General features: G+C 35.6%; 1 protein-coding gene across 31 annotated transcripts in view; it reads left to right on the forward strand.

Moving 5' to 3' along the window:
- HDAC9 (histone deacetylase 9) overlaps positions 1–25,943 on the forward strand; it is a 1,020,499-nt gene that overhangs the window by 916,616 nt on the left and 77,940 nt on the right. The gene's annotated exons all lie outside the window — the stretch shown is intronic.

Below are 25,943 nucleotides of genomic sequence, written 5' to 3' on the forward strand. Positions count from 1 at the left end.
TGTGGAAGGTCCAGCACCTTATCCAGAAGATGTAGGTAAGGTAACTGAGGACGGTGGCTACCCTAATCAAGAGATTTCATAGTACAGAGAACAGCTTTCTATTGGAGGACGATGCCGCCTAGGACTTCCATAGCTGGAGAGGAGAAGTCAATGCCTGGCTTCAAAGTTTCAAAGGATAGGCTGACTCTCTGGTTAGGCACTAATGCAGCAAATGACTTTAGGTGGGAGCCGATACTCATTTACCATTCTGAAAATCGTAGGGCCCTTAAGAATTATGCTAAATCGACTCTACCTACATCCTGTAAATGGAACAAAGCCTGGCTGGCAGTACATCTGTTTACAACATGGTTTACTGAATACTTTAAGCCCGCTGTTGAGACCTAGTGCTCAGAGAAGAGATTCTTTTCAAAACATGACTGCTCATTGACAGTGCACCTGGTCACCCAAGAGCTCTGGTGGAAACATACAACAAGGTGAATGTTGTTTTCTGGCTGCTAACACAGCATCCATCCTGCAGTCTGTGGATCAAGGAGTAATTTCAACTTTCAAGTCTTCTTGTTTAAGAAATACTTTTCATAAGGCTACAGCCTTCATAGGCAGTGATTTCTCTGATGAATCTGGGCAGTGTAAATTGAAAAGATGTACCACTGTAGATGCCATTAAGAACATTGTGTTGGGATGCCTGGGTGGCTGAGTGGTTGAGTGTCTGGCTTCAGCTCAGGGTGTGATCTCCAGTCCAGGAATCAAGTCCCACGTCGTGCTTCCTGTGGGGAGCCTGCTTCTCCCTCTGCCTCTGTCTATGCCTCTCTCTCTGTGTCTGTCATGAATAAATAAATAAAACCTTAATAAAAAAGAACATTGTGGTTTGTGGGAGGAGATGAAAATATCAATATTCACAGGGGTTTAGAAGAAGTCGATTCTAGCCCTCATGGAACACCATGAGGGGTTCAAGACTTCAGAGGAGGGAATAATTGCAGATGTGGTAGAAATAGCAGGAGAACTAGAACTAGATGTGGAGCCCAAAGATGGGACTGAATTGATACAACCTCGTGATAAAACTTGAATGATTGAGGAGTTCCTTCTTATGGATGAGCAAAGAAAGTGGTTTCTTGAGATGGAATCTTCTCCTGCTGAGGATGCTGTGAAGATTATTGGAATGACAACAGAGGATTCAGAATATTACATAAACTCAGTTGATAAAGCAGCCACAGGGTTTGAGAGGATTGACACCCGTTTTGAAAGAAGTTCTCCTGTGGGTAAAATCTGTCAAACACCACATGCTGCAGAGAAATCCATTTGCAAAAGGAAGATCCCATCGATGCAGAAAATTTCACTGTTGTCTTATTTTAAGAAAATGCCAAACCACCTGAATATTCAGCAAATGTTGGTAGTTAGAATTTTTTGGCAATGAAATATTTTACTTAAGTTATGTATTTTGCCTTTTCAGGTGTAATGCTATTGGACACTTAATAAACTACAATTATAGTGTAAGCCTATCTCTTATCAATACTGAGAAACTAAAGAATTCATTGGGCTCACTTTATTGTGTGTTTGCTCTCTGGTGATGGTCGGGCACCAAACTTGCAATATATCCATGGTTTGCCTGTAGATAATCTGTAATAATCCTTTTAAGCTTGTATATTCTTCCTTTTGTCACTCCTTCAAGATGACCTTCAGTAGAATTTCCTTTCTTCCAGTTTCATAGGACATTCATAAAGAATCTGTTTTAACTTTCTTAATTTTCTCTGTTCCCATGATCTCACTGACTTCCAGCAGTTAACCATAAAAAATGGTAAATTTTCATATTTTTCCAGAAAATGTTAACTATTTACTTGTCCTTCTTGTCAGCTCTTTACTTTCATGTGTTCAGTCCTCTTACTTCCAAATAATCTCATATGTCCTACCTATGTATTAAACCAAAATGGAGCTTCTATTTGTTCCTATGGGCACTTCTCCCTTTCATTGCCAATCACCATTAGTCAAGAATGTACTGTTTGGCTTACTCTGGTTTGGGATCTTTGTAGTTCAGCATGCTGTTCCCTCTCTCTATTGTTTATCAATCTGGAGTCACATTAATGTTTCACATGGAATTGGACCCAGATACCTCATATTCTGCTCACCTCTACGTGACCTTTATACAACTGGCAAAGGATATAGAATCAGAATTTGCTGGCTACATTTGGGAACAGAGATTCAGCTGAATGTCTGAGGCTGAAATACTCATAATTACAATAGGCACAATTCCTATCTTTCCAATAACACCCAAAAATTGGAATAAGTACAAGCTTTAAAATATTTTAGATAAAAATATGATTTTTCCAAATTTCTTTTAATGGATAAGGTTATTTTCTACTTTAGTAAGAAGTAGAAATTTACTGAAATAGTAAAGTTTATTTTCTACTTCACATATTTATACAATGGATGTAGAAGATAATTATGAAAGACACAATGTTCTTCACACTCCTGATGTATTAGAAAGAATTAACCAATACAGCTAACAAATCACAGAATTCACAATGCAGCTCTCATGGTCAAGGCACCATGCTGCCACTATGATGATAAATTGTGGATAGTATAAGATATAGCCTTAGCTCTTGTATTAGTTCAGTAGACCTGCCGTAACAAAATACTACAGGGTTAAGCAACAGAAGTTTATTTTTTCATAGTTCTGGTAGTTCAAAGTTTAGAACCGAGATGTCAGGAAGTCTGATGTCTCCTGAATCTTCTCTCCTTGACTTGTAGATGTCTCTCCCTCTCTTATAACACTAGTAATATTAGATTAAGGTCCTACTTCATGGAATCATTTTAATTTAACCACTTTTTAAAGATCCTATCTCCAAATATGGCTGTATTCTGAGGTACTAGGGGATTGGAATATGAATTTGGGGGAGACATAATTCAAGCCATAATAACCCTGATGGAGATTAAAGTCTATTTGGAAGAATAGGAACTAGATAGCAGGCCTTAAATTACTCTAAAATCCTTGGATTGATAAAATATTGCACTGGTTTATTATTCTAAATAAAATTTTATCTGGCTCATAGTTTCCCACTTGCTAGATCCTCATCATAACTCAGTGGGAAGCCCTCTAACCATCCTCAAAGTCTTGCTTAGACTTGAGTGAGATTGAGGAGAATTACATAGTTAAAAAGTTTCAGAGGGAGCTGTAGCCTTTAGTCCATTATGGTTGCCATTGTTCACTGTCCAACTCATGTGATTCATTTGAAGCCAGGTATTTTCACTTACTTTGTGCCAAGAAAAGGCCTAGGGATGTTTTCTGTTCTCCTACTCCCAATTTCACAAGTTCTTGGTGTTCTATTGCTGTCAAAATGTATATGCTGTCCCATTAGCACTCCTTCCTCTTCGTGATAAGGGAAGCTAATCCTCCCTATCATTTGGAGAACATAGTCTTTCATTTAGTGAATTTTAAATATGAGCATTGTTATCTGTTAGCTCCCCTCCACATCAGCTTTCCAACCTGCTTAGTGCCCTAGGAAGCACCATGCCCCCTTGATTCTAGATGATAGTGGCTACTGAGAGTACTGGCAGAAGCCTAGAGGACAAGACACCTACTCCTACTCCCACCTGGCTTTGGACAAGGGCAACATTCTTCTACCTAACATTACAGCTTCTATCACATGGCCTTTTGTCCCCTTCTCTTACTTCTTTTCATTGCCCCTCATGCCTAAAGGTTGCAGTAGTTCCATTGTTTCGTATGTTGCTTTTGCCTCAGTAAAAAGTCCCTTTATTAAACTCTCTCCTCACACTCTTTGAGGTGCTATCTGTTTCCTACTGCAACCCTAAGTAATGTTGCTGGGGATGCATTTATGAGAATACAAAGACAAATTTACTGTCCTTATGGAACTTACTTTTTGGGAGTGATGAAAGTATGGGAGTGTGACAGCAAACAAAAATGGATAATACTGGTAGCAATAAGGGTTAAAGGAAAAGTAAAGTGATTTGACAGAGAATTTAGTATAACATCTTTACATGAAAAAAGAAACCAACTCCATGTGCATCGCAAAGCTTAGAAACTGCCAGCAGGTTGTATGGAAATCAGCTCCAATAAAAACCAAATGATACCAAGGGTAGGGAATCTATGCTGCAGGATATAATGCCATTCAAAACATAGGAAGGTGGACTTTTTTCTTTATAATTTTGTTTGGGGAAAAATGAGTTTAACATAAAGGTGGAGGAAGGAGGTTCTCACAAAAATCACTAGACTACTATGATTTGGAAAATATTTCCCAGGTAAAATAGACAATGCCCAGATTAACTATATATTAAAACCACTTGTAACTAGATGAGGTGTAATACGAATTTTTATAGTAGGAATTTTAAATTACTTTATTCTTAAGTATTGAAGTTTTGTCTAAAAAGATTTTTAAAGAAAGAGCATGTCATAAGATGTTATAATGTATATCAATGTTCTGTCATTCATGTTTTTACCAGTTAAGTCATATTGCTAGTTTAAGAATTTCCCAGATTTTGTGATGTCGTTATGTGTGATAGGCAAAATTTGACTATAGGTGAGTTATACCACAACCTTAAAAAACAAAGTAGAATCCACTAGTGATATCATAGTGTCCATCCTTATGAGAATGGTCACATACTTTTGGAGCCATAGCTATATAATTCCTTAGAAAAGGATGGACCAATGATCCTCAGTATCTTGTAACCCCGTGACAGGAAATCTGTAATCCTGGAAAGAAAGCAAAATGTACTAAGGGCAACATGCATAGTACATGAGGTATTCCTATACTTTACCTTATTCTTGGTAATATAGTGACATATTGGTTAAAACAGTGCTATGTTCAGAGTAGGTAAAACAATGTAGGGTAATTTTCAGCATCATTCAGATCCAAAAGAACCTTCAAAGTGAGACTTAAAGGTGACTTCTATAGAATTGGTTCTGATCAAATTTATACCTATAATATACGTCATAGTATGTTTTACTATGTACACATAGTATGTACACCTAGTATATTCTAGATATTTTTACAATGCTGTTTTCATGATAATGTGTTTTATTCTAATAGAAGAGATAATTTTTATGAAGTATTTTTCTTCAATATGTGAAGAGGCTGTATAAAAAATTTTATATGGAATCTATTTTTAGATGTTGCATGGCATAGTTGGTACGTTAAAAATTTAGGTATATTGTTTTAAAAGCATCATATCCTAGAAGTAATATAAAAGCTACGAGCCATGTCAATTACACTGCTTCTCCAGGGTCAAAGCTTAGTAATTTTTCATTGAATATGTAGATAGGAACTTTAAAATTAAATATATTTGTGTCTAGCATAATAGCTGAGTGATCTTTGCAAGTTATTTTCAGTTTTCTCATCGACAAAAATGGATATAAAAACCTATATTTTTAGGTCGTTACAAGAATTAAATGAGATAATGTTTTAAAATTTTTTGAAAACTACAGAAATATCCAACAAGTGAAAGTCCTATTATTATGTTTTTTTTAATAAATAGATTTAAAAACTCTAAAAATGTGTTTCATGTCAAATTAACATTTGTATTGAAAATCTGCCTAATTTAGTTGTTCTCAACTCAAGATGACTTTGCATTCCAGAGTATATTTATCAATGTCTAGAGACATTGCTGTTGTCACAGCTGGATGATACTACTAGCATCTGGTGGGTATAGAGCTCAGGTATTTTACCAAACATAATACAAGCACAAGATAGTTCCCTATAAAAAAGCATTAACTGATTAAAAATGTTGATATTGTGGAGTTTAAGAAATATTCATCTGATTTAAACAAAATTTAATTGTATGTGACATTACTTGAAATGATTTAATAAAAAACTAGAGTAATTCTCTTGCTAGAATTTGGGATGAGACAGATTTGTGTTGAACCTAGTTAGGCCTGAGAGTTAGGTCTTCCACTTTCATCAAAGACATGCTTGTGTTCCCTTAAATGTTATACTAGAACTCAGGTAACGTGTTTAGGTTAATGTTATCACCATGCACTATAAATAATACTGACCTTAAATAATAGAAAACTACCTAAAGAGGACTTTTAAGTGAAAAAGCTGTATTTAGTTTTAGTGCAATAAATGAATATTTTCTCTGCCTAAAAATTCCCTATTTCTCTTTTGGACATTGAAGGATATCTAGCATTCTTGAGAGCTAGACCAAAGGTGATAGCAATGTATATAAATAATGCAGTCTTTTCAACACATGGCTAATTTCCATGGTCAAATTTTCTCCAGTTCTTACCCAAATCTTTTCCACATCCCTTCTAAAGGAAGAGATCTTAATTTTCTATGTCTAAAATCTGTTTGTATTCAAGACAGTCATTCATATCAGAATAATAAAATTTAAACTACTTGACATCGAAATGTTTTTCGTTTGTAGATGGAGGCTGTTGTCAAAGTAGAATGGGAGGAAGTTTGGCAAACCATCTGATGATTATTTAATACTTAAGGGATTAGGCTACTTGACATACTTGGTACCTCCCTTCTAGACACTTACAGTCCAGAATTCTAAGGTAATGACATAGCAATACACACTTTACTCTGCACTCCTTTTAAAAAACATATATATGTACAATTTTCTTTATGTTTCATTTGGACCACATGTGCCTGATCCTGTGCCAGAAAATGAGAGGAATTTTATACCAACCTTCCTAATTACTGTTGACATCAAAAGTATGTAAGTTTTCATTAAAGCTTTAAGAAGTGGTTCAATAGATGTGAAAATGCAATTTTATTCTAGGCAGAGGAGAAATTAAAACCCTAGAAGCTAGGAATGTAAAAGGAAAATCAATACATTGAATAACAGTGAAAGGATTAAAGAATACTAGGCAGAAGAAGAAAGTATGAGGAGTTTCAGGCTATAGGCAGGTAGAAATGGTAGAAATAGTTTCATATATTCCAATTCTTCCCTTCAATCCTTACCCCAAAAGTAAGACTAATAAAAACAAATTCCAGCTTCTAATTCTTAATTGAAATTCTCAGGATAAAATATAAAGTGATCATTATAAATTAATTATTTTGAATAATTCAGGTATAGAGGACAATTAATGGTATGCAGGTAAATGTTTAATTCTCCAAAACAAAAAACAAATAGGCCTGTGCTATAATACTCCCACTTGGCCAATTTCAACTACCAATGTGAAGTCACTTTCACAAGTTGAGAAGAGATGTACAAGAGCAAAGTATCATAAATTTTTTCACCACATCAATACAATAGATGCAAATAACCCCAGGAGCATAAACAATAGCAAAAGTACTAAAATAATTAGGAAGTGATAAGTTTTGAATATTAATGCCTTTGTTTTTAATGTAATTTTTGTTTTTTATATATTATATAAGTAATATATAATATTATATATATAATTTAAGAATGGCTGTGTTTACAGGCTCACAACGTTTCTGAAAATTTAGCAGCCAGTTCTCACAAGTCAGTATGATCTGACCACTGATGAGAAAGGTCTTTCAACTTCCCATATCAATTTGGTGTATGAAGTTGGAACTTGAAATAAAAAAATGACAAGTATTCCTCAAAAGTGTATTGAAGGTCAATACATTGGATAAAAACCATAATTTTTGAAATTTTGACAATTAGGATTATAGCACAAAGGAAGCCCTAGAGGGAAAATTTCATTCTAAAACTAGAAAGAGGTAGAATAAAGCATAGCAATATTTGGAAAGAACATAAATATTAGAATACTTAATATGATAAAGCCTGTGAGAGATTACAGAAAAAAAATAACAAAGAAAAATGATTTTAGGCACTAAGCCTCTTTTAGCCTATCATATTTGCATATAGATTTTAAAGAGGCAATTAGATTACAAAATTCCATAATTTTCTCAAATAAATATGTATGACCAGTGAGTGACAACATGAAATCAGTTTGCGTGTGTGCATGTGTGTATGTTTAAATGTGGCATCTACCAAACCAAATTTGAAATGCAGTTTTCATTCAGGATCCTTGAAATCTTTGGTAAAGATCATTTGTAATTAGAGCATGAAATCAAAGTAGACATTTTCTTTGGACTGCCTAAAAATTTAAGGTACATTTTTGTCTTTATGCCAAGAGAATTGGGTATTTTAGGAGCTAAACTGTATATTGCAATGGCTTTATCAGAAAGGTTCTATTTAATATATTGCTCTAAATTTCCCAGTTCCTTTCCTCTCTTCAGAAAACCACAATAAACTATTTTTTAGTTGATTAAAATAAGAGTAGAATGCTTCATTTTGGAAGTGAAAAGTATGGTTGAAGCTTGAGTTTAACCAAAAAAAAAAAAAAAAATTATAAAAATGTATGCACCACAATGAATCTTTGAAAATGAAGTCCTAAGATAATGAAATAATGACAATTTGTAAATCAGGAGTCCAGAAGTTTTGTTTCATGATTATGTTGCAGTTTAATTTCTTTATATCTCTCTGCCATTGTTAAGAAATGCAGCCAGAACTTCAAAGGGACCTCGCATGTGTTCCGAATCAGGGCTTCAGAGCTGATGTCTGACAGCCCAGAAATTAAAACGAAATAAATGTGCTGTTTAAACTCCCATTTTTCCCAGCAACAACAACAACAAAATCACTTTTTCTGTGTTAAGGGTTTTTTTTTTTTTCCTTGTTAACTAAAATTCTCTTCCTTTGGATATTTCTTCATTTACCAATTATGAACCTGGGCCTATGGAGTACAGAATACCCATGAACTTCAGAGGGAATTTCAGACAACCAGAGGGGATGTCAAGACTTTGGGATCAGGCTTTGTGACTTTTCTGTACATTAAAACAGATCCCCCTCAAAAAGAAAAAAAAAAAAAGTAAAAAGACAAAGAACCATAGTTGTTAGGCCATGCCCAAACACCTGCATTTGGCTGTTCTTGCATTTTCTTGGGATGACGGAAACAGACATTTCCAAAGAACAAAGAAAGGCTCGGGATGGTTTGTGTTTGAAAGTGCACTAGCGTGGATATGAAATGTCAGTCACCAGCTAGAAATTTGGCAGCCATTTCTTTGAGTGCCAAAGAGAGTAATTAGAGCTTGACCTGAAGAGCTCTGTTATGTGGGGGAAAAGATTAGTCCTTCACTAAGGTAGACTTGTAGATGCAAAGGAACTTCGATATCATCTACAATTTCCTAGTTTTACAAATGAAGTAGTGAATACAGAGCATCTCACAGTGGCAGCATGGTTTGCTCAAGATAATACAGTAAAGTGGTATAGGATTTTGGTGAATTCTATCATGTGGCTAATGAGGTGGATATAGAAGCTATTGGGCCTCAGAGAGAAATAAACATAAACACTTTTGGATTTGGGGTTTGCTTTCTACCTACGTATTAGAGAAATTACTCTTAAACTACCTGTCTTTCTCTTTTAATCGATATTAGCAAATATCCATGGAAGTGTGGGTAAAAAGCAGCCAGGAATGAAGAGCTCCCCCTCCCTGTCTTTGAAAAGAAAAGTAAGCTACCCTGATAATATGCTAGATTTAAGGAGCTTGGGTTCTTTCTTTTCCCACATGCCATCTTGTCTGCACATCTGGCCTGCAGAGTATCCCAAAATGTTTATTTCCGGACCTTGAGAGGCTTTTCTGAGCATTGCTTGGGTCGAGTCCACACTTTGCTCATTTTAAGTTACATTTGGAGATTATATAGTGCCCAAAAGAAGGAGACGATGCACTTCAGATTTCACATTACCTTCCAAATTCTGTGAACACATGTGGCAGACAGAAAAGAGACAGTAAAGGTGAGCTAAAATACTTTCAAAGTTCACAAATACAAAATCATCCTACATTCCCGGAGAAAGAGCAAAGAGAATGCCAAAGCACTGATCTCCCTGGCTCAAATGTGACAATGTTTAGAGTCAGTCATGACTAAAAACTCAGATTCAAGCATGGGTACTGCTCAATCTAAATGTCCCTTGGACTTTAGTTAGTATGGAGAACAATGGCATTTGGTTATTCAGTAAATACTATTGTTTTAGCTTATTGGCTGATGTGCCAAAAATTGGGATGTTGAATTACTCTTTCCACATCTTACAATTAGGTTGAAAATAAGATATATATGCAAGAAAAGACAGTATCTGGTTAAGTGTGTTCTGTAGGCAAAATGTGTAGTGATCAGGGAAATTTCTGCTGGAGCCATCTTCAATGATGAGTTAGACATAGATGAGAGGAGGAGAAAAGAGCAGATGGAAAGAAGGACACAAGCAAATGTATCACATTTGTTCTTTACAACCATTTGTTGGGCTTTACTTTGTCCTCACATTGTGCTTAAGTAGATAAGTGCACTCTTTCATGTATTTACCTTAACTTCAAGTGTTAATATCCCCAGTTTACAGAAAAAGAAATGGGGACTCAGGGACATTAAACTACATGTCTGAGATGACACTGGTGACAGAGAGAGAAATAGAATTCAAACTCCCAAATCTGTGCTGTTATCCAATGCACTTTTTGGAAGAAAAGCCTAATAGGAATTACAATTTGACGATATGGCATATTGGGGCCTGGATTACCAGCCTAGTAGTTTGAGCATTATCATTTATACATGTTAAGGGGATTTTTGGAGGAGAAACTATAGAAGATGGATAATGGATAGTATTTAGACCTGGTTAATTAGATTGGGATATGAAAAGAAATGCTCTACCAGCAATTTATGATTGAGAAGTAGATCTAGAAAAGGAAAGGACTAATGGAAATCTCAGTATTAACTTAGTGAATAGATGTAACTATGGCAGTGAAAAGATTCACTGATGGACAGTTTGCAGCGGGAGGGTAGAGTGTTGAAGGCAGAATGTTGAGAGAACCCATATTTTTTGGATGAAGGAGCTAAAGGAACTGGCAAGGAGATTTAGAGGAGAAGGGGATGGAGGAGAACCTGACAGTGTGATGGCACAAGGCCAGTTAAGAAGACAGTTTCATAATGCAGGGGAGAAAAAAAAGGTTAACGATGCAGAAAATGAGAGTATCAGTAAAGAGATATTGTATATTTAAGAGATATTAATGTATTTTAATTAATTAAATTAATTGATATCAAGAGATATTAAGAAATTTAGATGAGACATCTATTTATAATTTTTCCATTTGCTTATGTTAAGAATAGACATAAGAATTGCATGCTTTTTTCACATGATCATCAAAAATTGCTCCTAGGGTTATTCTGTATGTTGGTAAATTGAACACCAATAAAAAATTAATTTATTAAAAAAAATTGCTCCTAAATGAAGCCACTAAAATAGCTATCTTCTTATTACTGTTTCTTATTTATTGCCTGTCTTTCCCACACCAAAAAGTTATCGTATTCTTACATACTGTAGTCACACACAACCAGTTGGATCATTTATCCCTACAGATTCTTCTACTACCTCCATTTTTCAGTCAGAAACAAAACTTCAGTAGTCCCAATTATTTGATTGAATCAGCAAGTTAAAATGATGAAGTGTCCTAAGAACCTCCCTTTCCTTATGTGCTCAGTGATGATGGCAGTTGGAAATCACCAGAGTTCTCCTATTAATAAACTTTATTTTAATCGCAGGATCTAAAAAGTTTTCCATTGAGAATCATGGCCTCTTAAATCTAGTTCTCTGGTTATTTTAACATAGCCCAAGTCTTTCTGTTTAATAATGTAATATGTCTATTCAAATCAGGCCTTGCACTTTGAAATAGTAATAAGGAGGCAAGTACCACACAGAAAACTTCCCTCAATAAAAACTTAATAAAGAATAAGTCATGATTAATGAGAAGACTTAATTATAAAGAAAAGTCAATGTGCATAGGGATAATTTTATTATCTTTAGAAACGTAAGCCAAAAGGATATTTATATGTCATTTTGCAAATGATTGTTTCCAAAGAACTGCCTATTATAAATATAACCTATTTATCATTAGCAGAAAGCTTTCTTTGTGTTGGCACTTTACTCTTTATAATTGATCATAAGAGTAACCAAAATGATAGTAACAAGGTAACCAAAATATGAGTGAAATAGTGTCCTTTAAGACTATAGTTTGGGAGAGCCAGGACACAGTTTCATTTGAGAAATCTTCCTAAATAGAGGAAAAGTCCTTTTTGATTCCAGAATTAATAGTTATATAACTCTTATTACAATGAGTATGGCACTTTTAATACGTTTCTCAAATATTAATATTTAAATATTGACATGAGACCTCCATATCTGAGGCTTCTTGATAAAGATAACCCTCTTCTTGAAAGTGTATTTTATGGGCACTAGTGAGAAAAGGAGGGATAGCACTTAAAAGGACTGTTGGGATGCATCCCAGGACAGGGAAGAGGTGAAAGGCAAGTTGAAATGCTACCTCCTATACTATTTCATGGAAATAGTTACCTGAAGTAACAAGGTATTCTATTCTTTTTACTTTTATACCTATTTGTTTTATTGATAAACAAAATAAACTAGATCTGTTTTGTTTTTTGGTGGGCTTAAATCAGTGACTATTACAAAATTATAAAAGATACCAAAGCATCAAACCAAATGGCAGAGCTGGAAGGAACTTCTAAGATTTTGTAGTCAGCACTGAGACCTCAGTTGAGAGACTTATTTTAAATTTAGAGTCTGCGTCTCACCTCAGAGATTTGGATTTCAACTTGGTTGAGAACTAAGGTCAGGAATCTGCATTTTGATAAATATGCATATAATTATATTTAGCCAGAGGTCAACCTCACTTTAAGAAATCCTGACTTAGTCCAACCCCTCTACTTGATCCTTAGAGAAATAAAAACCTAGAGATGGGAATTAGCTTTACCCAGCAGGTCAGAGGACTTGAACTGTAATTTACTTGAGAATACCCATTATAATAGTTGGTTAAGGTTATCCAAATTCATAATCAGGAGTGCCACATTGGTGCTGTCACTGATTCTTCACAGGGCTGACTAAGGTAATCTTTTCTAGAAACTAACATTCTTTAGGCAATAAGAATCAGCAAATGTCTTGGGAGGATTAAAGTAGCTGGCAAAGAACATCTGGATATCTCTTCAAATAAATAAATAAATAAATAAATAATATCTCTAATGAATTTAAGTTCAAAAGTATGATGAGTTGCACAACTCTTTTGAGACATAATAGTTACGATAAAAGCCATGTTTCTTTAATAGTTACTTTAAATTTCTTTTGTCATCTATTATTGGTTAGGTAGTTTGGGGCACCCAGTTGCTCTTTTTTTCTAAAGCTATAACACTTATGACTGGGATAAGAAAAATGCCACTGGTTACATCATAATAAAATTCCCACATTTTTTAGCTCTAGATCTGGCTGTTGATTTCTAGATCCTGACATTTTAACTATTTGTCATAAATTTGAGCTGAAACTTTAAGGGAGGGGCAGTAGACCCAACAGGTGCATATCCCAAAAGTATTCTAGTTTGACTCCTACCCTAGTGAATCTATGATTATCTTTAGTCTAAAAATCAGTTGCTAAATCCCATTACAGACTCTTGTTGAAATAAGTCCATGACCTCCCCATTCTAATAATTCTAGAATTACCAGCAGATTATGCTCCTTCATTTATTCTTAAACATACCCAGCTAATCCAAAAAGTCCTAGAAACTCCTTTTTATCTTTGATCTACTGATACTGTAATCTGGCCTCAGCTTACTTCACTCTCTCAATATTCCAGTCTTGTGATCCTTCAGATACCTTAAGTGCCTTGAACTGTTTTACCTAAAAATGCCACCACCTTCCCTGAAATACTCCATCTTTGCACTGCTGAAGTTTTTATAATATTTTATAATAAAAGTTGGATAGTGGGCCTATTAACAAAGAAACTTCCATAAGATTTAAGACTTCTAGCATGATCAAAGGAAGGCTTCTTTATTTTCCCCTAACTCCAACTTGGGAAAGCAGGAAAAAAATATAAGATAAAAGTCATGACACACAGTGCTGTGGAATATTTAATTTTCTTCTCCAAAGGATGATAGTTATATTCAAGTGTCTGATGGATATGTGAGGTAATTCCTATTTTCATCTACCTTTAGTTCATTCAGTGATTTTTTTCTTTTTTTTTAAATTTTTATTTATTTATGATAGTCACACACACAGAGAAAGAGAGAGAGAGAGAGAGAGAGAGAGAGGCAGAGACATAGGCAGAGGGAGAAGCAGGCTCCATGCACCAGGAGCCCAACGTGGGATTCGATCCCAGGTCTCCAGGATCGCACCCTGGGCCAAAGGCAGGCGCTAAACCACTGCGCCACCCAGGGATCCCCATTCAGTGATTTTTTAATAGCAGATGGGACCTATAGCCTACAGACCAAAACCACTTTGATGATATAGAGATAGATATTTAAAACAAAACCCATTTTGGGTCCATATTGGCAAATGTAATCATGGCATTTGTAATGTCTGTATAGGACCCTAGCCATGTTTGCACCACAGTCTTTCTGCCACACTGTTGGAGAATGGACTACTTTTTAAAGAGCTACTCTTTGGGGCTTATTAGATCCTTACGGGTTTTACTAAATGCTGTGCTTTCCTTTGTAAATGTTCTTTAAGTATTTCAATTAAATGGTGATTTATTTTAAAAATCAGCAATAACAAATGTGTAACAGAAGCCAAGTATTACAGAATTCTTAATCTTTAACAAATACTTTCAGAGCCATTTCGTATTTATTTAACATACAATTGCTGTTTAATTTAATCTAAATTAAATGGTTGCTTGAAACCTATAATTTAGAGAGTTCCTGAATCTCTTTTTATGGTAGGAAAAATGAGAAATCATTGGTTTTGCCCACAGGGTAGATGCTTATCTTTTAAAATCAGGTATTTTTGTCTTGAAATTAAGAACCCAGGTCATTTGGGAAATAGAATTCCAAAGAATGTTTTTGGCTATGAGTCACATGTCCTCATATCCCTTAGAAGAGAATTATTTGGTTTTCTACCATTTAACAAAATTGAAATTTAGCTGATTCTTATGAATTATCATCTGTCTTGTTTATAGGCATCTGTTTGTGAAAAATGTATACATTGACACTCAGTAGTGGAGTTTTTGTTGTTTGTTTGCTTTTGAAGAAAACACCAGGTTACTTTTGGTACTGTATGTTAGGTACTATGCTCGTTGAAAGTATCAATTTAAAAAATATATATAGTTATGAAGTAACCACAAAGACAAGTAGGACAAACTACTGGATCAACTTTTTGGCAATAGTAGGTATAAATATTGCCATGACCATCATTATATGACCAGAATTTGGGGAATGCTGCCATGAATTAATTCTGTACTGAAGTTGAAATACAAGCTTAGTTCCACAAGTTAGTTTTTTGAAAAGCAGTTATTTTTTGGTGGGGGTGGGCGCGGCGGGTAGGAGGAAGGAAGTGATAGTGGTGGCGGTGGTAATGTATTTCTTTTCAAATTGACAATATCAGAAAAATCAAAGTAGATATTTCTTTTTCTGAAAATTAGTTTTTATGAGTGTAAATCAAAGCTTGAGTAAGAAGAAAGGGTTACAGTTATTAAAATTTGATGATTAATACTCAGACACAAGGTACTATGACTATAGCACTAATACATTAAATTAGTGCTTCAGTATTATTTGGGTTTAAACACAGGACAAGTCCCGAATTCAACAATCCAGTTTTTTTATTAGCTTTGCCAGTGATTGTGTTGTTTGGGCAAGTTAATTTCTTTATAACTCATTCTCCCATTTGGGTAGTTGCATGATGAATAAATAAGATAACAATGCATTTTAAATACATAGCATGGTGCCTGGTGATGTTAGCTATCACTAACATTAGTTTATAAGTGATATAAGGATAGAGACTGTCTTGTGCTCAAACCTATATCCTCAATAGCCAGCAGAGTTACTGTCACATAGCAATTTGTCAACAAATATTTCTGAAATAAATGGATTAGCTATAATTATTTTATTGAGTCCCCTTGAAGACATGGCATTCTAGTTTCACTTTGTATAAAAGTAAATTAATGAAATTCTTTATAAATATTATAGTGTGTAAAAAATACCTGTGGATAAGAAGGATCTTTCTCCTTGGTCTGTTGTATTTCTTTTCACCTGAACTTCTTCCACATATACTCTTCCTCACCAGTCTTTGAAAATGATTTTCTACCTATACTGGCCAGTCTTTTTTTTAAATTGTTCTTAGAAAAAGGAAAAGAGATTTTCTATAGTATGTGTATCTTAAGAGCATAACATTTTTCACTGCCTTATTTTTCTCCAAAAATTGCTCTCCAATACAGGCTGACCTCATTTTACTGTGCTTCCCTTTATTGTACTTAGCAGATCATGTGAAATTATGAATTGAAGATTTGTGGCAACTCAGTGTTGATGAAGTCCATTGACACCATTTTCCCAACAGCATTTGCTTGTTGCATGTCTCTGTGTCACATTTTGGTTATTCTCACAATATATCAACCTTTTTCATTACTATTACATTTATTGTGGTAATCTTTGATCAGAGGTCCTTGATGTTACTATTGTAATTGTTTTGGGGCACCATGAACCACACCTATATAAAGTGGCTAATTAACAGATGAATGTTGTGTGGGTTCTGACTGCTCCAGCCACAGCCATTCTCCATCTTTCTCCCTCTCCTCAAGCCTCCCTGATCCCTAAGACACAAAACTATTGAAATTAGACCAACTGATAATCCTCCAATGGCCTCCAAGTGTTCAAGTGAAAGGAAGAGTTGCCCATCACTCACTTTAAATCAAAAGCTAGAAATGATTAAGCATAGTAAGGAAGGCATGTTGAAAGCCAAGAGAAGCTAAAAGTTAGGCCTCTTGTGCCACTGTTGGCCCAGTTGTGAATGCAAAGGAAAAGTTCTTGAAGGAAATTAAAAGTGAGTGATAAGAAAGTGAAACTGCCTTATTGCTGATATAGAGAACATTTTAGGGGTGTGAACAGAAGATCACACCAGCTACAACATTCTCGTAAGCCACAGCCTGATCCACAGCAAGACTCTCTCCTCAATACTGTGAAGGCCAAGAGAGGCCAAGCTACAGAGAAGAGTGTGAAGCTAGCAGAGGTTGGTTCGTGAGGTTTAAGGAAAGAGGCCATCACCATAACATAAAAGTACATGGTGGACAGCAAGTGCTGATGTGGAAGGTCCAGCACCTTATCCAGAAGATGTAGGTAAGGTAACTGATGACGGTGGCTACCCTAATCAAGAGATTTCATAGTACAGAGAACAGCCTTCTGTTGGAGGATGATGCCGCCTAGGACTTCCATAGCTGGAGAGGAGAAGTCAATGCCTGGCTTCAAAGTTTCAAAGGATAGGCTGACTCTCTGGTTAGGGACTAATGCAGCAAATGACTTTAGGTGGGAGCCGATACTCATTTACCATTCTGAAAATCGTAGGGCCCTTAAGAATTATGCTAAATCGACTCTACCTACACCCTGTAAATGGAACAAAGCCTGGCTGGCAGTACATCTGTTTACAACATGGTTTACTGAATACTTTAAGCCCGCTGTTGAGACCTAGTGCTCAGAGAAGAGATTCTTTTCAAAACATGACTGCTCATTGACAGTGCACCTGGTCACCCAAGAGCTCTGGTGGAAACATACAACAAGGTGAATGTTGTTTTCTGGCTGCTAACACAGCATCCATCCTGCAGTCTGTGGATCAAGGAGTAATTTCAACTTTCAAGTCTTCTTGTTTAAGAAATACTTTTCATAAGGCTACAGCCTTCATAGGCAGTGATTTCTCCAATGAAACTGGGCAGTGTAAATTGAAAACCTTCTGGAAAAGATGCACCACTGTAGATGCCATTAAGAACATTGTGTTGGGATGCCTGGGTGGCTGAGTGGTTGAGTGTCTGGCTTCAGCTCAGGGTGTGATCCCCGGTCCAGGGATCAAGTCCCATATTGGGCTCCCTGTGGGGAGCCTGCTTCTCCCTCTGCCTCTGTCTATGCCTCTCTCTCTGTGTCTGTCATGAATAAATAAATAAAACCTCAATAAAAAAAGAACATTGTGGTTTGTGGGAGGAGATGAAAATATCAATATTCACAGGGGTTTGGAAGAAGTCAATTCTAACCCTCATGGAACACCATGAGGGGTTCAAGACTTCAGAAGAGGGAATAATTGCAGATGTGGTGGAAATAGCAGGAGAACTAGAACTAGATGTGGAGCCCGAAGATGGGACTGAATTGATACAACCTCGTGATAAAACTTGAATAGTTGAGGAGTTCCTTCTTATGGATGAGCAAAGAAAGTGGTTTCTTGAAATGGAATCTTCTCCTGCTGAGGATGCTGTGAAGATTATTGGAATGACAGCAGAGGATTCAGAATACTACATATATCAGTTGATAAAGCAGCCACAGGGTTTGAGAGGATTGACACCCGTTTTGAAAGAAGTTCTCCTGTGGGTAAAATCTGTCAAACACCACATACTGCAGAGAAATCCATTTGCAAAAGGAAGATCCCGTTGATGCACAAAATTTGGGTGCCAAACCACCCGAATCTTCAGCAACCCCCGTCTGTCAGCAGCTATCAACATCCAGGCAATAGCCTCCATGAGCAAAAATGTAAAGTCTGAAGCTCAGTTGGTTGTTAGAATTTTTTGGTAATGAAATATTTTTACTTAAGTTATGTGCATTGCTTTTTTTTAGGCGTAATGCTATTGGACACTTAATAAACTACAGTCATAGTGTAAAAATCATTTTTATATGTATTGGGAAACTAAGAAATTCATTTAGCTCACTTTATTACAGTGGTATGGAACCAAACCCACAATATCTCCAAGGTATGCCTGTATCATCTGGACTTTGCATCCACAAAATTGAGTATTATGTTCTAAAAGCAGGGACTCCAGAGTGAGAGGGTTCAAATCCTACCTGTGCTGTTTTACCTTTTACGATTTACCTAACCTCTCTGTGTTTGTTTTGTTATATCCACAGTGGCAATAGTGGTAATAATTTTTTTTTCTATTTGTTTTGGGGGTAAGGGACAGTTGAGCACTAAGTAAGTTATAAAGTATTTATATCAGAGCCTACCCTCCATAAGTTTTATATAAATTAGCTATCATCACACATTCAGCCAGATCCATAATGTCAGCTTTATGTCTCTATACTATCTATATCATTCATTTAATTAACATAATGAGAGTGCTCAGCACTCTAGTAGGCAATGGATATACTAAGTCAGGCAAGACATGGTCCCTGTTTACACCCTGGTACAGTAAACTCACAAATTAATGAGTATATAGGTAGCAATAGGTAGAAAGGGGCATATAGGAATAATTCTACATTGTGCATGGGGCTTAGAATGCTGCTTGTGCTGAATTTAAAAGATGATTAGGGATTAACTGGGATGATTAGGGATTAACTGAACTTGAACAGGGTATTTCATCAGCAGAAGCTCATCAAATGTACCATTTGATCAATCAAATTGTATAGATCATAACTCTAAGTCAAGGAAAGACTAAATTTGGAAGAATGGCATAAGATGGGGCTAGAGAGAGACCATATCTTGAAGGCTTTGAATTTAATCCTCAAAGTTGTAAAAAATCAATGACAGGTGGTTAGATGACTGGTATTTTGAGCCTACCTTTCTATGTCAGTGAGCCTAGAGTTTTCTGGTGACATGTCTACTTATCTATGCTCAGAGGCTTCTCCTAACTTGTACACTCTTTAAGCCAGTGTAAGACCTCCCAGAATTCCTTGACTACAAGATATATTAATTAGAAAAGTCTTACAGTGGCCAAACTTTTCCAGCCAGACAGATGTGGCCAATGATCGTACATCTTTAACAAGCCCTTCCTTCTTTAGAAGAGTTTACAATTTTAGAAATCTCTCTGCTTGAGAAAGATCACCTAATCTACATAAATTCAGGTTCATCCAGGAGTGAAGTTCTCATGTTCTTTTAAATAGAGTGACCCACTGAAACATCTGGGTGGCTCAGTGGTAGAGGGCCTGCCTTCTACTCATGGCTAGATCCTGGGGTTCCAGGATCAAATCCCACATTGGGCTCCCTGTGGGGAGCCTGCTCTTCCCTCTGTCTGTGTGTCTCTCCTTCTGTCATAAATACATACATACATACATACATACATACCTAAAAATAAAATAGAATGACCCACAGATTTTGGCTTTGGTTCAAGGTAATAATAGAAATCAGCAGCAAATTTATTTGAAGAATCTCATCACACATGAAAACTCATCACAACCCTTTTGTTTCCCAACAATCCATCTTTCCAAGATAAATGAACGTTTTGTTCAGATATTGTCAAGGTACTTATCTTGTTCCTCAGTATACTGGCTCTTGGCACTTAATGGAGAAAATAGTTTGGCAATTAGTGAAGAAAGTTGAATACTTCTGGCACATAGTGACACACATTGGTTACCTCATCTTCCAAGTGAAAAGTAATCATGCTTTTCAAAATCATTTGGATATTTTTGGGTTTGGGTCCTGACATTACTTTATTCTAGTTGTGTGACCTCGGGAAAGTTACTCAACTTCTTTTTGTTTGTTCCTCTATAGAATGTCTGATATTCTTCCCTCGACTTGGAGGTTATTATCTATACAATTTGATTAATCAAACAGTACCCACATTTATGAGGCTCTGCTGATGAAATAGCCTGTCCATGTTCAGTCAACAACTACTCATCTTTTTTTTTGAGCTACTCATCTTTTAAACTCAGCACAAGCAGCATCCTAAATCCCCTGTGCAATGTAGAATTATTCTATTTTTACCTCATGAGGTCGGTGTGAGAATTGGATGATGAAACATCTCTACAAAGTCCAATAACCTAGCACAGGATAAATATTTCAGAATTTCTAATTTTTGTAGTGGCCATAATTATAGTTTCAGCTTTCTTAGACCTGCAGTACATTCAGCAATATATGAAAATTTAGTAGATTAAAACACCACCCATTAATTACCTCATGGTTCTACGGTCACAAATCTAGGGAAATACTACTGAGTTCTCTGCTTCAGGTCTCACAAAGCTGATATAAGAGCCACGCTGGCTCCTTATTCTGAAGATTCTAAGAAATAATCCTCTTCTGAGTTCATTCAGGTTGCTGGCTGAAATTCAGTCCCTTGCACTTACAGAAATGAGGTCCCCCTTTCCTTGGTGGCTAAAAGTTACCAATATTCCTTTTTACATGATGCCCTCCGTTTTCAAACCAATAATGATACATTAGTCCTTCCTATCCTTCAAATCTATCTCTCCAACTTTCCCTTACGGGGCCAGCTGGAGAAAACTCTGCTTTTAAGGGATTCGTGTGATTAGGTTATATATCCACCTCCTTTGTGCTAAACACTGTCCCAAATTTCCCTTTTGGTTTAGTTATTCAACTTAAAAATCCTTTTGCAATACTGCATGAGTGTAACCATACCAACCTATGCACTAAAAAAGAAGAGGATTATACAAGCGCAAGAGTCATTAGAGTTATTCAAGGTCATTCTCAGAATTTTGCCTACCTTACTAATTTAAATGCAATCAAGTAAACTTGAATATGTTCATTCCAAATTCACTCATTCTGTCAATAAACATGTACTGTACTCCTACCATGTACCAAGCTGTATGTATGTTAGATCTCCAAGTGTTAATCAATTCTTAGCAATTTAATATTTTGAAATAAATTTTAAAAAGCAGGATTGTCTGGAAATATCAGTTCCTGTCCACCAGACTTACTCTTCTGCATCTTGCTTTCTGGAGCTACAATATGTATGATCCTATGTCAACATACTTGAGTATTCTAGAACTAGGTTTACTAATTGAAAAACTAAATAAATGAAAGAAAAATACCATCTAGAAGACATTACCTATTTATTTAATAGAGCTTTTAAATCATTAAGAGGGCTAATGGCTTAAGATGAGGAAGTAATAGTTACTGATACTGCCTGTGTGTCAAGTACTGGATGGATGCATTTTACAGACATTACTTTGGGGAAACTAATCAATATTACTATTCCTGTGTCATAAATGGGAAGCTGAAGAAAAGATAGACAAATATGTAACACTGCAAATGTTTGAATATCTCCTCTATTATCTTCTGAGTTTCCTCTTAGCAGATATATTTCATCTATTAAGCTTTATTTAAAAGTATGTTTTAAAATAAACAATTATCTTTCTATATGTTAAATTTTACCTATCTCCATGCATACCTCTTATATTTTAGTTCCTTGAAGGCAGGAAGTATATGTTACTTATCCATGTATTTCCCTAGCTGTTATTACAGTATGTGCTCAGTAAATACTGGTTGATTTTGAGTAGTGCAAGCTACTTTAATGGGATCATCATTGCTTAGCATAAGTCTGTTCTGCTCTTGTTCCATCCCACTTGGTCAATTATGCATGAACATTGGTGAGAGAATAGATCCCATGTGTTTGATGCATTATTGAAAACAGCAGTAAAAACTAGTGATTGGCAAATCAAATTGCAATTGGGGTTTGGCAAAAAATATTGTTGAGGGGTAGGAAGAAATGGTCCTATGATGTCCAAAAGCATTTTCTAGGGATTTTTTTTTCCTAACTGGTTTTATATTTGTGTATTTTAAGGGAAATTTAATTCACATGTTTCTGGTTTGTTTACACTTAACACACCAAAGCAATGATTTGTGAAAGCAATTTGGTATCTAGGAACTCTTTTTAAAGTTCCTTTTGAACTAGAAATCATGTCTAAAAATATGAGCAGTATTAATATCTATTGAGTTGGCTGAATGTAAGAAATGCACTCACTGAGAGTTTTGGGTTCTCGCCCCAACTATATTGTCAACTGTTTGCCTTTATAATTCACCTTTCTGGGTCTTAGTTTCCTCATCCTTAAAATGAAAATATTGGAATATAGAATCTTAAAATTCATTTCTAGATCTAAAATTCCATGTTTAAAATCCTTTATTAAAAAAGATAAAAAGTAAAAAAAAAAAAAGATAAAAAGTGCTATGAGACAGGCTCTGTTTGATGTAGGTGCTTATTTTTTTGAGGTACCTTCATATGATTAGATATTCATTTCAAATCTGTGAGACAGAATAATTAATCCTTTTTTTAAAGATTTCATTTATTTATTTATGACAGAGAGAGAGAGAGGCAGAAACACAGGCAGAGGAAGAAGCAGGCTCCATGCAGGGAGCCTGACGTTGGACTCGATCCCAGGTCTCCAGGATCACACCCTGGGCTGAAGGCGGCGCTAAACCGCTGGGCCACTGGGGCTGCCCAGAATAATTAATCCTTCATTATATTTACAGGTGAAAAAACTGAGATTCAAATATCTATTTCAAGTATCAGATTTATATATAAAACTATGGCACATAGTAGGAATTTAGTAAATGTTGATTTATAGGTAGATCATAGATGGGGGATGATGGATGGATGGATCAATGAATGAATGGATGGATAATCAAAATGCCTGTCAACCTTTTTTGCCATCTTATTCTCAGGAGTTCTTCAGAACAAATGTTTTCCAAAAATAATGGCATTGAAGTATTCTGTTTCCTCAGACTTTAAGATAAAAACCAACTTCATTTTTTTTCAAAACCAACTTCATTTTTTTTCAAAAGATGCTGAGAATATAAACTCACCTCCTTGACCATAACTGACTGGAACAGCAAAGGAATTTTGACTATAGTTGAAAGTACCTTCTTTAAAACATATGCAATATTTATAGGGCTGCTTAAAATAAGCCAACTGAAAGATTTAATGATAATAATCTCCATATTTCTTCTAAATTTGATTTCCGGTTTCAATGAACTTGGAAAGAGTCCTAGGACATCAAATAAATAAAGATCTTAATATGAAATGAATCTTCAGAATATGTTCATAAATTTACATTTTAAACATGACCAGAAAATATATATCTTTGCCCATTATTAAGGTGATACTTTAATGAAAAATTTTCATTTGCATGAAATAAACTTTTTTGGCTACAGATGAAAGGATTTTATGGTAGCGACAATGGTTTTGTGAGTTAAATGATCCCAACATCATCAGGAATGAATCACAAGTGCCTACCATATGAATTACAGCACTATGAGTCTTAAAAAGGTATTTCTGTGGAAAGCATTCTTCCCATCTGTAACAATCAGATTCTGCTTTGAAGTCCTGCTAGAGTCTCACAATACATGAGACAGCCACATGCTACCCAAACTTCTCTCTCAACTTGAGTTTGACTGCATTTTCCCAAAGAACAATATGGCAATTTAATGATGAAGGAGTTTATAGAGGAAAATGGCTACAGTTTTTATAATTATACTTCGCTGTATGTGCATTCTTCAGTGATCCCTTCTGGACATAACTATAGAGATTAGGCCAGTGGATAAGCAAAATTAAATTTCAAATTAAAATGGGACAAAGTGTCTCCTTTAATCCCTACTGTATTGAATCTGCAATGAAGTCTTCACAAGTATTTCAGGCCCAAATGAAACTAAGCTGTGAGAAATATGAATAAATTGTTATTGAGACTTTTTAACTATATCAGAAAGAGTTACAAGAATGATATAAATTAATAATATAGTAGGTGTCAGTATTTCGAAGAGAATGTCACTACTGCTGATTTTCACTCTGCTACCTCTTCTGAATGGGTATGGGTGTGAAGATTGCCTCTGTCATTCCTGGATTTGGGGGGCTTGTTTTTCTTTTTGTTTTTGTTTTTAGTTGAAACTTTCCTCAACAGACAAAAAATAATAGTGGAAAAACACTTGCAGTGAATGGGAAACTGACATCAACAAAGTTAAGAGATTAATATAAGTAGAAGTAAAATGACCTGTCTAGAATCAGTGCCTTTGTGTCTATTTACTGTGTGTATGTGAGAGAGAGAGAGAGACAGAGAGAGACAGAGAGAAAGAGAAAGAGAGTGTGTGTGTGTCTATCTCTGTATTAATCCAATGAATTATGACCCAGGTACTTTCTCTGGCAATTGGTTGCTGATTCTAGAGTCTAATCTATTACAGGATGACAAAATAACAATGGCAACTAAATTGTAGGTTGGAGAGAAGTCCCTCTTCGGTGTACAACAGAATTCCTTCGTCTTAACTTCCCTAGAGAATTCCAATTCAACGTTTTTGTAATTTCATAAGAGAAATAGGCTATCTGGGAGTATCTCTCATTTCCCTGGGCTTTTATAATAATGTTTCAGTTAGGGATCCCTGGGTGGCGCAGCGGTTTGGCGCCTGCCTTTGGCCCAGGGCGCGATCCTGGAGACCCGGGATCGAATCCCACGTCGGGCTCCCGGTGCATGGAGCCTGCTTCTCCCTCTGCCTGTGTCTCTGCCTCTCTCTCTCTCTCTGTGACTATCATAAATAAATAAAAATTGAAAAAAATATTAAAAAAAAATAATGTTTCAGTTATCCACAACAGGCATTGCTGAATACATCTAGGTTCTAAAAGAATGGAGTATATAGAGTATCGGAACTTAGTTCCCATTTTGCCTTTATATGCTCTGCTATTATGATCTCGTAACTGATAAGAAAGAAAAATTAATTTTAAAAATAGGCCTCTTTCGATTATAAAATAATACATAATAACACTAGCATCAAATAAATGCTGATATGAAGTGGCCCTTTGGGATGCCTAGGTGGCTCAGCGATTGAGCCTCTGCCTTTGGTTCAGGGTGTGATCCGCAGTCCAGGAATAGAGTCCCACATTGGGCTCTCTGCGAGGACCCCACTTCTCCCTCTGTCTATGTCTCTGTCTCTGTGTCTCTCATGAATAAATAAATAAGATTTTTTTGTAAATAAATAAGTAAATAAATAAATAAATAAATAAATAAATAAATAAAGTGGCCACTTTAACCATACAAGAGGATACTATTTGCAATCATATACAAAACTGAAAACCTAGTAACAAATATATAAAAATAGAATTGATTGGCATATTAATATGTTTAAAATAATATTGTGAGGATTTGAAAAATGTTTCCCACTAGAGATAATTGTAAGTTAAAAAATTATGATATTTATTTTTAAAATACACAAAAACAAAAAGTATGAAATACCACAGAAGGAGAATTGGCAAATCTTTGGTTAGTAGGACTGTGGATTTACTGTTATAAACATTACAATTACTTTATTGCTATT

This window comes from Canis lupus, chromosome 14, assembly GCF_003254725.2.
Source record: "Canis lupus dingo isolate Sandy chromosome 14, ASM325472v2, whole genome shotgun sequence".
NCBI classification, from domain to species: Eukaryota; Metazoa; Chordata; class Mammalia; order Carnivora; family Canidae; genus Canis; species Canis lupus.